Below are 14,800 nucleotides of genomic sequence, written 5' to 3' on the forward strand. Positions count from 1 at the left end.
CGCCTGGCAACTTCCGTGACGTCTCGTGGCGTGGGTCTTTCTAACACCAGACAACGTGGTTAGACGACGACGACCATCCGCTGACGATTCCGTCGTACTTTCTTTCTCTCTTTTTGCTAATTCTAAATCAGCCTAATTAAAAGCTTTGTTCATTTAGAAATCTCTGATGACAATTTGTTTCACTCTACCCTACAGCAGTGACTGTGAAAGAGAAAAAAATGTGATCTTCTGACAGCAATTATTAAATGCTCCCTCCTGGCCCCAATTAGAGACACAAGCTAAAGCTAACATGGCTAAACTCCAGCGTGGGTGCAGCTTATTTTCTTTTCACTTTTCACCACCTTCTTAGCACTTTCTGTCTTGTATGCACGCGGTATTGTGTTATCGTGTCAGTAATCTATTTGCATACTCCATTATGGGACTGACTTGCCAAAGTTGCTCCTTTTTCTTCCCCTCTGTTCGCCATGGCCGATCCAGAAAGACAGACACAGAGAAGAATATGGGGATGGAGGGATATATTTTTAATATATATATTGGGATCCGTCAGCGCACAAAAGTTGCATCATGAGCTGTCTTGGTGTCTATACTAAGTTCTATATGCAAGTGTTTATAGACAATAGACCTATTAGCAGCGTCTATAGGAAACACTAAACAAGTCATAGGTGCTACTGAAGTGTGACCTCTCTATAACCTCTCTCTTGCTCTAGTGTTCACACATACAGTACCAGTCAAAAGTTTGGACACACTAACTCATTCAAGGTTTTCTTATTTTTACTATTTCTACATTGTAGAAGAATAGTGAAGACATCAAAACTATGAAATAACACAAGGAATCACCGTAGCGACAAAAAAAAGTGTTAACTTATCCTCCGCAGCAGAGGTAACTCTGGGTCTTCCTTTCCTGTGGCGGTCCTCATGAGAGCCAGTTTCATCATAGTGCTTGATGGTTTTGCGACCGCACTTGAAGAAACTTTCAACGTTCTTGAAATGTTCCTATTGACTGACCGTTATGTCCTGAGCTGTTCTTGCCATAATATATAGGGCTATCTCTGTATACCACCCTACCATGTAACAACACAACTGATTGGCTCAAAACCCATTAAGAAGGAAAGAAATTTCACAATTAACTGTTAATAAGGCACACCTGTTAATTGAAATGCATTCCAGGGGACTACCTCATGAACTGGTTGAGAGAAAGCCAAGAGTGTGCAAAGCTGTCATCAGGGCAAAGGTGGCTACTTTGAAGAATAAAAAATATTATTTATTGTATAACACTTTTGGTTCTACATGATCCCACATGTGTATTTCATAGGTTTTATGTCTTCACTATTATTCTACAATGTAGAAAATAGTAAAATAAGAAAAACCCTTGAATGAGTAGGTACTGTATGTCCAAACTTTTGACTGGTACTGTATGTTGGTTATGCTATGAAAGGGGATGGGTGTGTTGGAGGCAACGATGTAGGCACGGATTGGATCGCCAGACTCTGACTCTGGAGTGTGGGTGTTGTGGTGTGTGTTGTGTTGTGTGTGTGCACGTGTGAATGTGTGTGTGCGATTGGGGAGGGGTTTCGGTTACTAGTCAAGTCAGCCTTAAAAAAACTTGCATGCCAACCTTCACATCAGGCTCCCATGGTAACATTTAGATCACTAGAAGCTAAATGCTGAGTATATCTACCAGAATAGGCAGGCTAGACTGCTACTGTAATGGTCCAGGATATTTTTACCAACCTCCTTAACGGACAGAGCTTGAGCCAAAAAGCTCCTCTCTGTGACTTCGGATCGAGGCTTGATGATTACCTGTTGCTTGTCTTGTATTGTATTATCCTAAATTAGGTCTAAATACGTCAACCATTCCTTTGCAAGAGTAATGTGGTATTATTTTAACACGCTTGCTCAACTACAGCAATGATGAACAACAATGCTTTGCATTCCTATTTGTGTAACATTACAGTGGCATTGTGTATCTCTCTCTAACAGTCTGGCTGATCTAAAGCGAGAGCCACAGCCTTGTACTGAGACTGTGCACAGCGTGGAGTGTCATTTGCAAGAAGTAGAAGGCTGCACACTTCAACAAGGATGTCCTTCATAAATTCAACCTTCTGTTTTTTTTTTTAAGTCCCTGTGCTCCATTAAGGAAACCGAGTACCTAGATCGCAGAGCGGAGAGAGAGAGAGTCGAGCAGAGAGGAGGAAGAGGGAAGAGAGTCGAGCAGAGAGAGAGGAAGAGGGTAGAGAGTCGAGCAGAGAGAGAGAGAGAGGGAGGGAGGGAGAGTCGAGCAGAGAGAGAGGAAGAGGGGTAGAGAGTCGAGCAGAGAGAGAGAGAGCTCTGAAAAAATACTGATTCTGATACCCACCCCTCTTGTTCCTTCCCTGGCTTATCGGAAAATACGTGATCCAGTCTGCTAGCATGATGTCACAGTTCCTCTTATTTTTTCTGCCTACCGCAAGCTGATTGGGTTGATTAGTGTCAGCATTGTTGCCCTGTTGACGTTGCACATCATTAAACTGCGAATGTTCCAGTTAGTGTCTGTTTAAACAAGACTGGTGTAATGTTTCAGGGTAGTATCTCTGTAACACACGCACACATGCAGATGGCACGCAACACACCGCACACACACACGCACACACACACACGCACACGCACGCACGCACACACACACACACACACACACACACAACACACACCACACACACGCACACACACACGCGCGCACGCACGCACGCACACACACACACACACACACACACACACACCACACAAACACACACACACACACACACACACACAACACACACACCACACACACACCACACACACACCACACACACACCACACACACACACACACACCACACACACCACACACACACACACACACACACCACACCCACACACACACACACACACACACACACACACACAGTGAATGTCCCCACATCAGTAATGTGTGTCTACAACATATTGTTTTCAATTCAGATTGGCCAGAATATAGAGTAAAACATACAGAGAAAACAAATACAAAATTGACACTTTAGCTTATCTAATTGAATGAGTATGTGTATACGTATTTTAACTCTCCCCACAATCATACCAATACATCATAAACAGGGTGGATGGATCGAGCCCTGAATGGTGATTGGCTGAAAGCCGTGGTATATTAGACCGTATCCATGGTATGACAAAACATGTATTTTTACTGTTCTAATTACCTTGTAACAAGTTTATATAGCAATAAGGCACCTAGGTGGTTTATGGTTATCCAATATACCATGCCTAAGGGCTGTATTCAGGCACTCCGCATTACGTTGTGCTTAGAACAGCCTTAGCCTTGTATATTGACCATACACACACCCCCCGTGCCTTATTGCTTAAGTATATCAATGGTATATCAACAGAGTTTGAAAGAAAAGCTCAATCCATGCCCAGTAGCTGAGCTGCCAGCCTGCTCCTACAGCCCTCTAAGCAACAGTGGGGTGTGTCTGTGAGGGAGGAGGGTAAAGTTTGTGTTGAGTTGGAGAGCGGGCGGGCAGCGCCATACTACAGATCACACTTTGTTAGTGGAGCTGAATGAGGCTGGGAGGCGGCCCCTCCAAGCCCAGACCCATGCCAGAGCCAGGCCAAGCCTCTCATTAGACGGCGGCTGGGTGCCGCGCTCCTGTTTGGAGTGGTTAGGGGGACCAGCGAGGGGCTGGCAGCGCCACCGTACTCCATCCCCGCACCATCACAACCCGACCTCATCAAAGACAGCGTCGTAATTTTTCACAGAAGGCAGCGAATTAACATATGTTAGGGAGGAGGGAGGACAAGAAGAAGAAGGGACGAGAGGAGAGCAAGTGAAAAATGATAGTGTATGATTAAAGAGCCCGCACAGCTGCACAAAATCAAAAAGGCAAAAAGAGGTTTGAAAGAGACCTCAGCCCGGGTGATCTGATAAAGCTTACTGCTACTTAACCCCTGCTAGAGAGGAGGAGGAGGAGAGGAGGAGAGAAGAGAGAGAGAGAGAGAGAGAGAGAGAGAGAGAGAGAGAGAGAGAGAGAGAGAGAGAGAGAGAGAGAGAGAGAGAGAGAGAGAGAGAGAGAGAGAGAGGAGAGAGAGAGAGAGAGAGAAGAAAGAATGAAAAGAGAATGAAAAGAGACAAACAAATATTAAATTACTGCCGCATGGCTACACGTCTTGGCAGAGCACTCGTCTTGTCTCTGTATGTGACTATAGCAAAGGCCACTGTATCACACACAGATGGCCCTCTTGCCAAAAAACCCTACTGCCGCTTTGGCAAGCCCTATTTTTAGCCCACAGCGCACCATGAGAAAATCTGTCAAGGTTACCCCCTCCTTTTTGCCTCACCAAGTGATACTGTATATGCTGTGCCATGTAGCAAGGCCATTTTTAGTGCTCTCAACATACAAGAGATTTTCTTTCTCTTTTAATTTCCCCCCACCAGAAACTTCCATACAACTTCTTTCACATTATATCCTCCTTGCTTGCTTTCAACTCCTCGGGTTCTTGACTAGGTTTCTTTCTGTGTGTGTCGTTGTTGTGTAGAGTAGCGTGTGATGTGAAGATGTGTGATATTTTGCCTTGTTGTTGGATACCGTGGGGCTGCATGCATTAGCACAGCACAGTGAGGCTCTGCTCTGTTCTCTCCCTCTCTTGGTCTCACTGTCGCCGCGCCGGCCCTGTTTCTGTAGCATGTGATCAGAAAGGGTGACAGAGAAGTTTGGTCTTTCTTCTGACGTTCCGCTGACAATCTGTAGATTCAACCGTATCATACTAAAAAGGAAACGTTTAATCGTGCTTTCAGAAACGTTCATTCATGTTATTTTGACTGTTATTCTGATCCTAATTCCATCTGCACTGAATGAAAGCTGTTTCTTGAGACCAGAGATAAAAAGAGATAAGAAACAGCAATGCCTAGAGAGGCATATATAAATCATGTCTGTGTTTTTTCACCTCTGCAGTCTTATCCTTGCCATCAACATTTGTTTGTTCTTATTTGGGAAGTGAAGAGCTAGCTGAGTAGGGGGGATTTGGTTCACAAGGCTCAGCTCTGGTCCGACCGTACAGAACAGTGAAGAACCTGGCTGCTTAGCTGGAGTTCCCCCCTCAAATCCCTCAGCTCGGAGCACAGCTGCACCGTTCACATAACCTCGCCCCCCCCCCCCTCGGATAATGACAGCAGAGCACGTCCCCTTCGCTAACCAACGGCTTTTTCCATTTCACACACTCACACTGGTGGGCACATATCTCTCCCTCACTCTCTCCCTCTCCTTCTCTATCTCCGTTCCCTCCCTTCATTTTCTCATAGTTTTGAGGGTTTTTTTTCTTCTCCAGCCTGAGAAGAATTTCCAGGCCACATGACCTCAAGAATGGGCTGAGAATGATGAAGGATCCTCCTCCCCCTCTTCTCCCCATGACCCACCCAGTCCAGTAAGCGACCTGTCCCAGGGCTGTGTGTGTGTGTGTGTGTGTGTTTGTAGGGGGGAAAGGCAACTCTGGGCCCCTGCCGCTTCTGCTGCAGCATTATCCCAAATAAACAACTCATTACATGTGTACTTAACCGAGGGGAGCTAGCGAGCGTCAGAAGCTGATCCCTGTTATCGTTCCCAGCGTTTCTCTTCCGATTAGACTAGAGGGAAGAGGAGCCCAGGAAGGTAGGCAGCTACCCCGTAGAGGAGGAGGAGGAGGAGAAGTAAAAATATGGAGGAAGGGGAGGAGGGGAGTCAGAAAAGGATTATGAATTTACTTCCGGCAAAAATTAACAAGAGCTTTTCCTTCTTACTCTTTCTCTCTTCCCGCCTCTCCCTCGTTCTCTTCGCTCTATCCCTCTCTCTTCCTATCTCCCTGTGGAGTTTCGCTCTTCCTTGTTTTCGACCATCTGAGAAGTGGGTCATCGACAGGCTGCGCGGCATCATTTTGAAGAACATAAAAAAACGGTCTGTTCTCTGAGAATAATCATAGCCCCATTATCATATTAAGCTGTCAAAAGCACATTAATAACAGTCAGTACTATTCCCTTCAGAAAAGAAAACACTGCTCTATTACTTGATTGTTACTAGTGAGGCTTGCCAGCCCTGGCTCTCTCTCTCCCTTCTATCTCTCTCTCTCTCTCTCCCTCCTATCTCTCTCTCCATCCCTCCCTCTCTCGCCTTCCCTCCCTCTATCTCTTCACAAGGATGCCCTAGTTAATATAATAATGGGCCCACCATTAAGAGGACCACAGTGCTGCTCATTTAGAAAGAGAACAATAACCTGAGGTAAGATGCCAAAGGCAGGGATGGTATGTGTAATGGAATTACTCGCATTGCGTGTGTGTTGTCTATCTAGATCTCTACCCTCCCTCAGAACTGAGTTAATTACTCAGAGGAAGCCAATTCGCTTCTCTAAAAGACGTCCTATGGATGCCCTTTGCAGCCGGGACAGGGTGAAGCCCAGGCCCCTCTCTCTGGAGCGAAGGGGGGGYGGGGGGGGGGGGGGGGTGGGGTTCAAGGCCTCTTTCTCTGGATCCTAGGGAGGCTATGATGGCTGCATGAGGGCAGGACCTCGGACCTCCAGGGATAATTGAGAGGCAGCGGGAAAAACCAACAGAACTAGTATTTGTCTACTCAGCTCAGATCACTCAACATCATTAATTCAAATTACGCGAGGGTACATGCAGCCCGGCTCTTACTTCCACCTTGACTGCTGCCTAACCAAACTGAACATCGCCAGCAGTTAACAGAAGCGTGATAAATATTAATTAAATCAATTCAAAGATTGATTCCATGCGTGTCCTATACTGTATATGGGAGGAATTTCAATGAATGTAAAATCCTTTAAAAACGCCCCACTACATTTGAGACCTGATCACCCAATGACTGAGTGCAGTGTGAAAACAACTATTTCTAAAGGGAGGCAAAGAGTGTCTGTGAAATGAAATTAACATGACAGGTCTGCATATAGATGGCAAAGAACAGTGAGGACATCGCGCCTCCAGTTTACACACACAGACGCAGTGGGTGTCAGAAGAGACTGCTCCAGCGCAACCCATTTTACACTCCTCTCACGACACCACCCTCACAGCCCAATACTGTCATCACTGCCGATAGTCTCAACAATCAGAGAGACATGCAATTATCACCAATTCACTAGCCTCATTTCCCAAAATGTCACCGTGTTCGACCACGCTCAAATCTACACTCTAAGACGACAACAGCAACGTCTCCAACTGTAGAGGAATTTCTCATTGGCTTGACTTTTCTCACACCCTCTATGTGAGTCCTATCCTGTTTGGTAGTCCCCCAGGGGGCTGAACTGGAGTAGCCCAGCGAAAGAGCACTGTAATGGGGAGGGATGTGACGTAGAAGCCCCCAGAGGGCCTGTGGAGGAGGGCGACCAGCACGGTAGGTATCCCCCCACACTTCCTCAACTATTTATAAACCATGAGCCCAGCACAGTGCCAAAAAAAAGACAGGGGCCATTTTTATCCCAAACAATACTGCTCACTCACACACACAAAAAACACAAACATGCTGTATAGAAAGATAGATAGGTACAACGATGCCAAAATCAAGAGAATATAACACTATGACCCTAACTGTTAGACCATTAAACAAAGCGATACACCCCCCAGACAAAAGGCAATAACAAGGCAGGGCTATTTCGGTAGGGAGCACTACTTAGGAAGTGTGAGCCGGGTGCCAGTATTCTCCTTAGTGGAGTCTGGGTGTCACTGCAGCTCTGTTCCTATACAAACACTCATTGCTCTTCACCTCCTGCCCGCCCTCTTCAACCCTCTTTCCTCATCCCTTGTTTTACTGTCTGAGCTGACACACACAGATACACAAAGGCACCGTTATCTATCCTGTTGCCTAGTCGTTTTACCCCTACCTATATATATACATAGCTACTTCAATGACCTCGTACACCTGCACATTGACTCCCTGCATATAGCCATGTTATTTTGAATCTTTCTAATTAACTCTGCATTGTTGGAAAAGGACCCGTAAGTAAGGATTGTCCTTGTTAGTCTACACCTGTTGCTTACGAAGCGTGTCACAAATAAAATTTGATACACACACACACACACACACACACACACACACACACACACACACACACACACACACACACACACACACACACACACACACACACACACACACAGACACACACACACACACACACACACACACACATAGAGGAGTTATTTGATTTTCCACTGGGCTGGTCCACAGTGGCAGCCAGGCGAAAGCATCCACCAGCAGAGCACAGAGGGAGGTTGGTGTTGAGCACAAGGCCCCACTCTGCCCAGCAAAGCTTGAAGTGAAGCGCCAGGCTGAAGTTTCGAACAAAGTGCCCCTCATTCATTATACATGAAACGCCGCACTGCAAATCTCCTTTCCGCAACTCTCTCTTCCCATCCATCTTTTCTGGTCTCTCCTTCTTTCCTTGTCTCCTTTCTTTCGCTGTCACTTTCTCACTTTCTCCAGACATTGTGCATCTACAAAGTGTGAATAAAACGAATGACATCACGAGCTGCACTTAGGAAGAGACACTTTCGGGAAAAGTCGATATATCAAAGCTAACAGCGAGCTGGACAGAAAACCCTTAACAAGTGAATAGATATAGAGAGAGACAGAGCGAGAGAGAGCAAGAGAGAGAGAGATACTGTATTTATATGTCATTTTCCGTGTCCGTTCCTACCCCTCCATGCCAGGCGGTGACACCCACACATTTTTCTCTGTAGACTTGCACAGGAAAGTTACACAATTTCATACAATGGAGCACACTTATCCTAAATGCATATTTCAGTGGCACAAATTCCTATTTGGCACTATGAAAATTACCTGAAATCTAGCTGATAAAGTAGATTCATTAAATGTAAACTAAAGCTTCTAAACATATTGTTGAATTCAAGAATTATTACCGTAGTATAGAAAATAATCAAATAAAACTTGTTTCATTTAATAAAGAAAATGAAAAGCATTATTAATGAACCTTATAGCGTTCTGGAATATTGACTTGCTGAAATCCTCATTTCACTCTGAACCAAATTAGTTTCTGAATATGTACCTTTCTGCGTGGCACAGCTCAATAAGTTATATTTACCTGTTATTATTAATATGTTGTGAAGTTTTTTACATTTTTTCGAATGCAACAAAAATCTACCAAAAAAACCTGGAAACATCCTAAACGACTTCAGACAATCAAAGCGTTAAACTCCTTTTAAAAATGGAAACACATTGCCAATTGTTTGGAACATGGCAGTAGAAAGGGTACATTCTTCAAGACGGTCAGTGTTGTCTAACATTGAGCAATACAAATAGACTGCCTTCACAGCTATATAACACCCAGATGAAGTCAGCTTTAGGAACGTGTCTGTCTCTCTCTTTTATTCTCTCCCCCTCTCAGTCTCTCTGCGTCTCTCCTGCTCTGTTCCTTTTTCTTCACCCCGGCACTGAGTGTTCGAGACAGCCCTGTACGAAACATTCTTTCAAGGCCGGGCCCTGGTCTGGGAATGGCACAGATGACAGTGGAAAGCAACAATGTTGTGGACTTTGGCAGGACACTGCCTGGGTAAAGCTGTGTGCTCTGCAGAACAGAGGACTCCAACTGAGTACTTCCTGCTTCGAGATCTAGTGGTTACGGAGCTGTGGCTTGGGGACATAAAATCACCTGGAGCATTAAAAAAAAATGCACACTTGATAATCAGCTTGGATCAAATATTATTCACATTTATATATCAGTCAACGATTACAAATCAACTATTATAACAACATCTATTTTTTTTTTGTAACTGCACAGGGTGCATATAAGGAACTACACCTCTGGCTCCATTGTGAACACGGAATCTTCAAAAAAAATACCCATTAGTGAGCTGTGAAGCATTGCGGCAGGCAGAAGGCATTGGTGACAGCGGTGGGCTTTCAGATGGATGTTAGAGTATGTGAGGCCAGGGCACAGAGGAACCTCTGTGTGTCTTACCGGACCATGTTTCAGAGTGACTCGGCTATATTGCAGGGGTGACAAAGATAAATTACAGCCACTGGAAAATATTTGTGCACTTTTTTTAACCCCTCCTTTTTTTTCTTGTCATTGGGTGAATTCCAACAGCATGCCACACCAAAGGGGGAGGTGGGACTTGCGTCTGAACAGTGAGGGAGAAGTCGTCCCTCGCTACGCTACACCACACCACACCACGGCAGAGGCACAGGTCAGCCACTGTGTTTTTATCAAGGAACATGCCTTTCATCTCAGAGTTGATGTGCACCAAGAGCAAACAACTCACGCCTCTGACCCACCCCAAAAAAGATTTGGAGTTATTTCCACTTGTACTTCACAGCACATTTAGAGCAGGTAAAATAGACAATTCAAGATGAAGTAAAAATTATATATATAATATATATAATAAAAATACAACTTGTAATCTATAATGCCTAATGTCTGGCTTTTCTAATGCCTGAAAATGAACTTTCACTGACACACTAGACATACTGTATATACATGCAGTAAAAGCTATTCATATCTACTTTAAAGTAATACAACCCGGGCTCATAATATCATGTACAGACTTACTGGGTGTATCGAGTACTGTTTGGAATGTATCCCATATCCTTCTCTAAATGTTTATCTCCCTCTTATCACATCCAACCCTCCTTTCTCTGTTGTCTTCTGTCCTCCTCTCTCAATCCAAATATTCCAGGGCAGAGGTCTACATGGCGAGCTCCATATGTGGGTGTTTTAGGTGGATCTTAGCCTGGCATATATGCAGTTAAAGGCTGGAGCTGGTGATATTAGTAGTCTATGTGGTCAGTAGCGCTGAGATCAGTCCTGTCCTGTCTTGCCCAGACCACCCAGCAAGCAGCCGCCATGATGACCAGGCCTGACAGGAAACAGGAAACAGGAAACCGGAAGCAACAGGCAGGAAGTCCTGTTCATCTAGTCTAGTCCATTTGGAATACAACAACATCTCTATCACACATTAGGAGTTACTGACTTCAGTCAGCACAATGGACAGAAACAGTTTTTCTCTCCTACAAGCTCTTCAACCCTGTCAATCTCTTTCCTTATCGTTTAATTCTGTCTCTTTCAAAGTCTGTATTACATTCTCTTTCATACGATTTGTTTCTCCTCAGTTTATCTTTCCAGCCATCACACTGACACTTTCTTCTCGACTCTGCCATCTTTCCAGACATCAATTCCTCCATGTGAGAATACAAAAAAAGACATGAATTTTTATTTAAATGTCTACCAACAGACACACAAACTAATTCAAACAAACACACACAAACACACACAAACAGAGACACACACACAGACACACACTCACAAACAAAAGGAACACCAAACACAAAGCACAGCACAGCTAGAATTCTACATTATGCAGAAATATTCTAAAATGTGTTTTACAATACAATTAAACATCAAAGCATGAGCTATTCCTCTGTGATCTTTAACACCCCAGTGAACAAACTCCACACACCCTCTTCCACTTACAGTGCTGAGGAAAAGTTGCTGAACGTCATGGCTAATTACTAGATAGAGACAGAAGACTGCATCGTTATGTGAACCAGGACACACTCATATCTGCATTCAAACACATCATAAACCATTCAAGGACTACATTATTTCCTTGTGCTTATTTCTTAACTGTATTAATAATTGCATCTTAATAAAGATACTGAGACAATGCTTGCAACAAACACAAACACCAGGGAAAATATGTCTAACACATACAGCAGTTAGGAAAATAAAAGTGAGATCTGCACTAAATTACTAAATAAACAGATGCAGAGGTCGGCTCGGATACTTTTCATGAGCTATAAAAATGGTGCAAAAAGGGAAAAGATAACAATATTCCTTCCATACCGAGCTATAGAGGGAACACCTGCCGTAAAATAAACACGGGCTCATACTGAACCCCGGCGAGTTACCCGGCGAGTGCTGTGTACTGTACGATTGAGTTCCTAGGTGTATGATCGTTACGTTTCCAGTGGGAAAAGGACGCAAAAAATACAAAGTAATTTGTGAGAATATGATGTAAACTTTAATGTGCCCTCCACATCTGAAATATATTTGCTTCGTATATCACTCACTTCTTTCAGCCTATGGGTTTAAAGAGTACTTCAGTATCTACCACCAGATCTTGCAAACCTGCAATCTGCAAATGAAAGTGTTTTACTGATGTTTAACTGAGCAAACTCTGCAAACTCCTTCCGAAACATTTGCAACCATTGCAACAAAAAGAAATACAACTTTAAAGTACAGTAATACGGGCTATTAAACTATTTACTTCAACGTAAAACGCATGTGATGTTTCTATTTATAAAAATGTTTTCATGGATTTACTTTTTCCTACGTTAGGGTGGTAGCCTATTTTGAACCATGCCTTATATAGCATATGCTCATAGGTATCAATGTCGAGACCATTCCCTTCAAACCTAAGCGACCAAATTTAGCAGTCCTTTTTAGAGTTTATGGAGCATGCTAGTGTACGCCTTAAATCAAGCACTCTTTGACAGATTCCCTTATTTCACTGAATGCCAACAGTGAGCTGAATTCTCTCAGGTCATGCTGTTGAATATCAACCAGTAAATCTTCTCTTTATTCATAAATTACTACTACAAAGCAAAATTATAACTACACTGGCCACTCAGAGGAGGCTGAAGCTACTTTTTGGGATTATCGCAAAAGCATTGATCCTGGCTCAAAAGGTGTCCCTTCCCTTGAATAAAGCTTTAATGAGGCCCTGGTGTACGGCAACGTGCCCCGACAATTGGCTCAATGCGCTGGCCAATCAGAGTGACACGTGACCCCCTAATCCCTCTTTGTGAGAAGGGTAAGAGCGTGTTGTCACTGTTGGTTTTGTGAATCGGCAGCCAAAATCCCCAATGATTTGTTAGGAAGGACAGGTCTGAGAAGAGTAAGAGAAACAAAGCAGCGTCGGGGAGAGAGCGAGAAAGAGAGGGAGAGAGCGAGAGAGAGAGAGAGAGTATGTGTGTGTCTCTGAGATTACAGAGCTTGGCTGAGAGAGTCCTCTGTGTGTAATCGTGTGTCCACATGCGAGCGCTCACCTTCCCTCTGAGCAGATTAACCTAGCGCTCAATCCCAAGAGAGCAACAGGCGAGCGACACACAGAACAACTTCATTGATGGTGGGGGTGGGAAAGAGTAGAGTATAGGCGTGAGCGTACGTACATTACTCCTTGCCAAAGACAATTTCACCTCTAGTATTTCACAACAGAAAGTCAAGGACATTGAGTAATCCAAAATACAACGGAGCCTCAAATATCAACCAAACAAATCACACTTTACTGAAATCTAACTAAGCTAATATAACTAATAAAATCAGAGACATTAGCCTTGCACTGAGCTGTGCTTGTATTTACAGTAGTCACAAAACAACCCAGAGGTGGTAGGAACACTAAATGCCTCTGGATGTGGCTGTACTTTTCCAGGATGTCTTCACAATCACGTCCTTTACTCAATTACTTTTCACAAAAAAAGTAGTTAAATAAAGTTGAATAGTTTGCAGAAATCATGACATTGAGTAAATAGTTCATTTGCATCTCAAATCATGATACTAATTTATAGTAGCATATAAAAAGTTGTATTATATTATTCATCTTAAATATACGAGTGAATACAATTATAGTGTGCATACGATCTGCATTTGACACACTCAGTCTTAGCTATAGCCTATACACACTGTTTCCCTATGGTAACAGAAATGAAAAGTACAGAGCCACAATCTAACATGTGAGACATGCCTTACTCTATGTGCAAATATCTATAAGGGGTTCTATGCCAAAATATGAATGCAAATGTATTTTACATTTCTTAAAAGCAATGGCAATTGCCACAGGTTATTTGAGGTAGCGTTCCCTGTCCCACCCTTTATGACAAACTCAAATTAGCCTGGTAAAAGAGATGGGCACATTTCAAGACAACGGTCTGAAAAAAGTTAACAGAACATGTCTACTGTACCGAAAGCTATCAATATCGATATATTTAATGTATAATATATATTTTAAATATATTTATTCAATTAATATAGAGCCCTGATTTACAAGCACCATCTACACTATACACAGCTGAATAAGTGACGTATATTTCTGATGGGTAGAAACGGCCACGTACTATATCTTCCTTAACTCCCAAGAAGACAGACAAGCTTCAGTTTGACAGAATAAGCTATCTTTCCTCCACAATTTAGCTACATTGCTTGAGAGCCTTACTTTGCACCATTAATTAATTTCCAGAGACTGAGTATAATTCCACATGGACTGACTGGATATTTTATTAGACTGTGAAACTACACCTATAAATACAGTAGGGAAGCTGGATCATTTGGCCCGGCAGTTATGTAAGTTAACAGGTGTGAATGTGACTTATTGTACACTGTTTAAACAAACAGTAAGGTATAATAACTAACCCTCATCTTGATAATATGCCAGAAAAGCATGTGATGTTGAGTTGGATTCATTCAGAGTTCTTTGGAGAACTTTGTCGAAATGTAAAATGCGTTTATCTAATACAAGCCTAACTTTTGACAAGTTGAATTTAACCTAGAAAATGAGCCGCTCATATAAGCCTACAATTATTTAATTATTAACAGTCCATACTTTCCTAATTTGTGGGACCCGCAGAAATTGTGAATGTTATTCTGGGTTGTGACCCGTTATAAATGCATAGGCTTCAGTAGATTCACACGCGACTACCGGTACATATATTGAAACTAATAGGCCTATACGAATATTTCAGAGTAATCATTTTTAAATACTACATAATACAAGTCATATACCGAGAATATGAGTCGCC

At 43.1% G+C, this 14,800-nt stretch overlaps 1 protein-coding gene across 7 annotated transcripts in view; it reads right to left on the reverse strand.

Annotated features, from left to right (window-relative positions):
• The window catches only part of mef2cb (myocyte enhancer factor 2cb), a 106,263-nt gene that overhangs the window by 80,451 nt on the left and 11,012 nt on the right, over positions 1–14,800 (reverse strand). The window lies entirely within an intron of this gene.

The sequence above is a fragment of the Salvelinus sp. IW2-2015 genome, linkage group LG33 (genome assembly GCF_002910315.2).
Source record: "Salvelinus sp. IW2-2015 linkage group LG33, ASM291031v2, whole genome shotgun sequence".
Classification (NCBI taxonomy): domain Eukaryota; kingdom Metazoa; phylum Chordata; class Actinopteri; order Salmoniformes; family Salmonidae; genus Salvelinus; species Salvelinus sp. IW2-2015.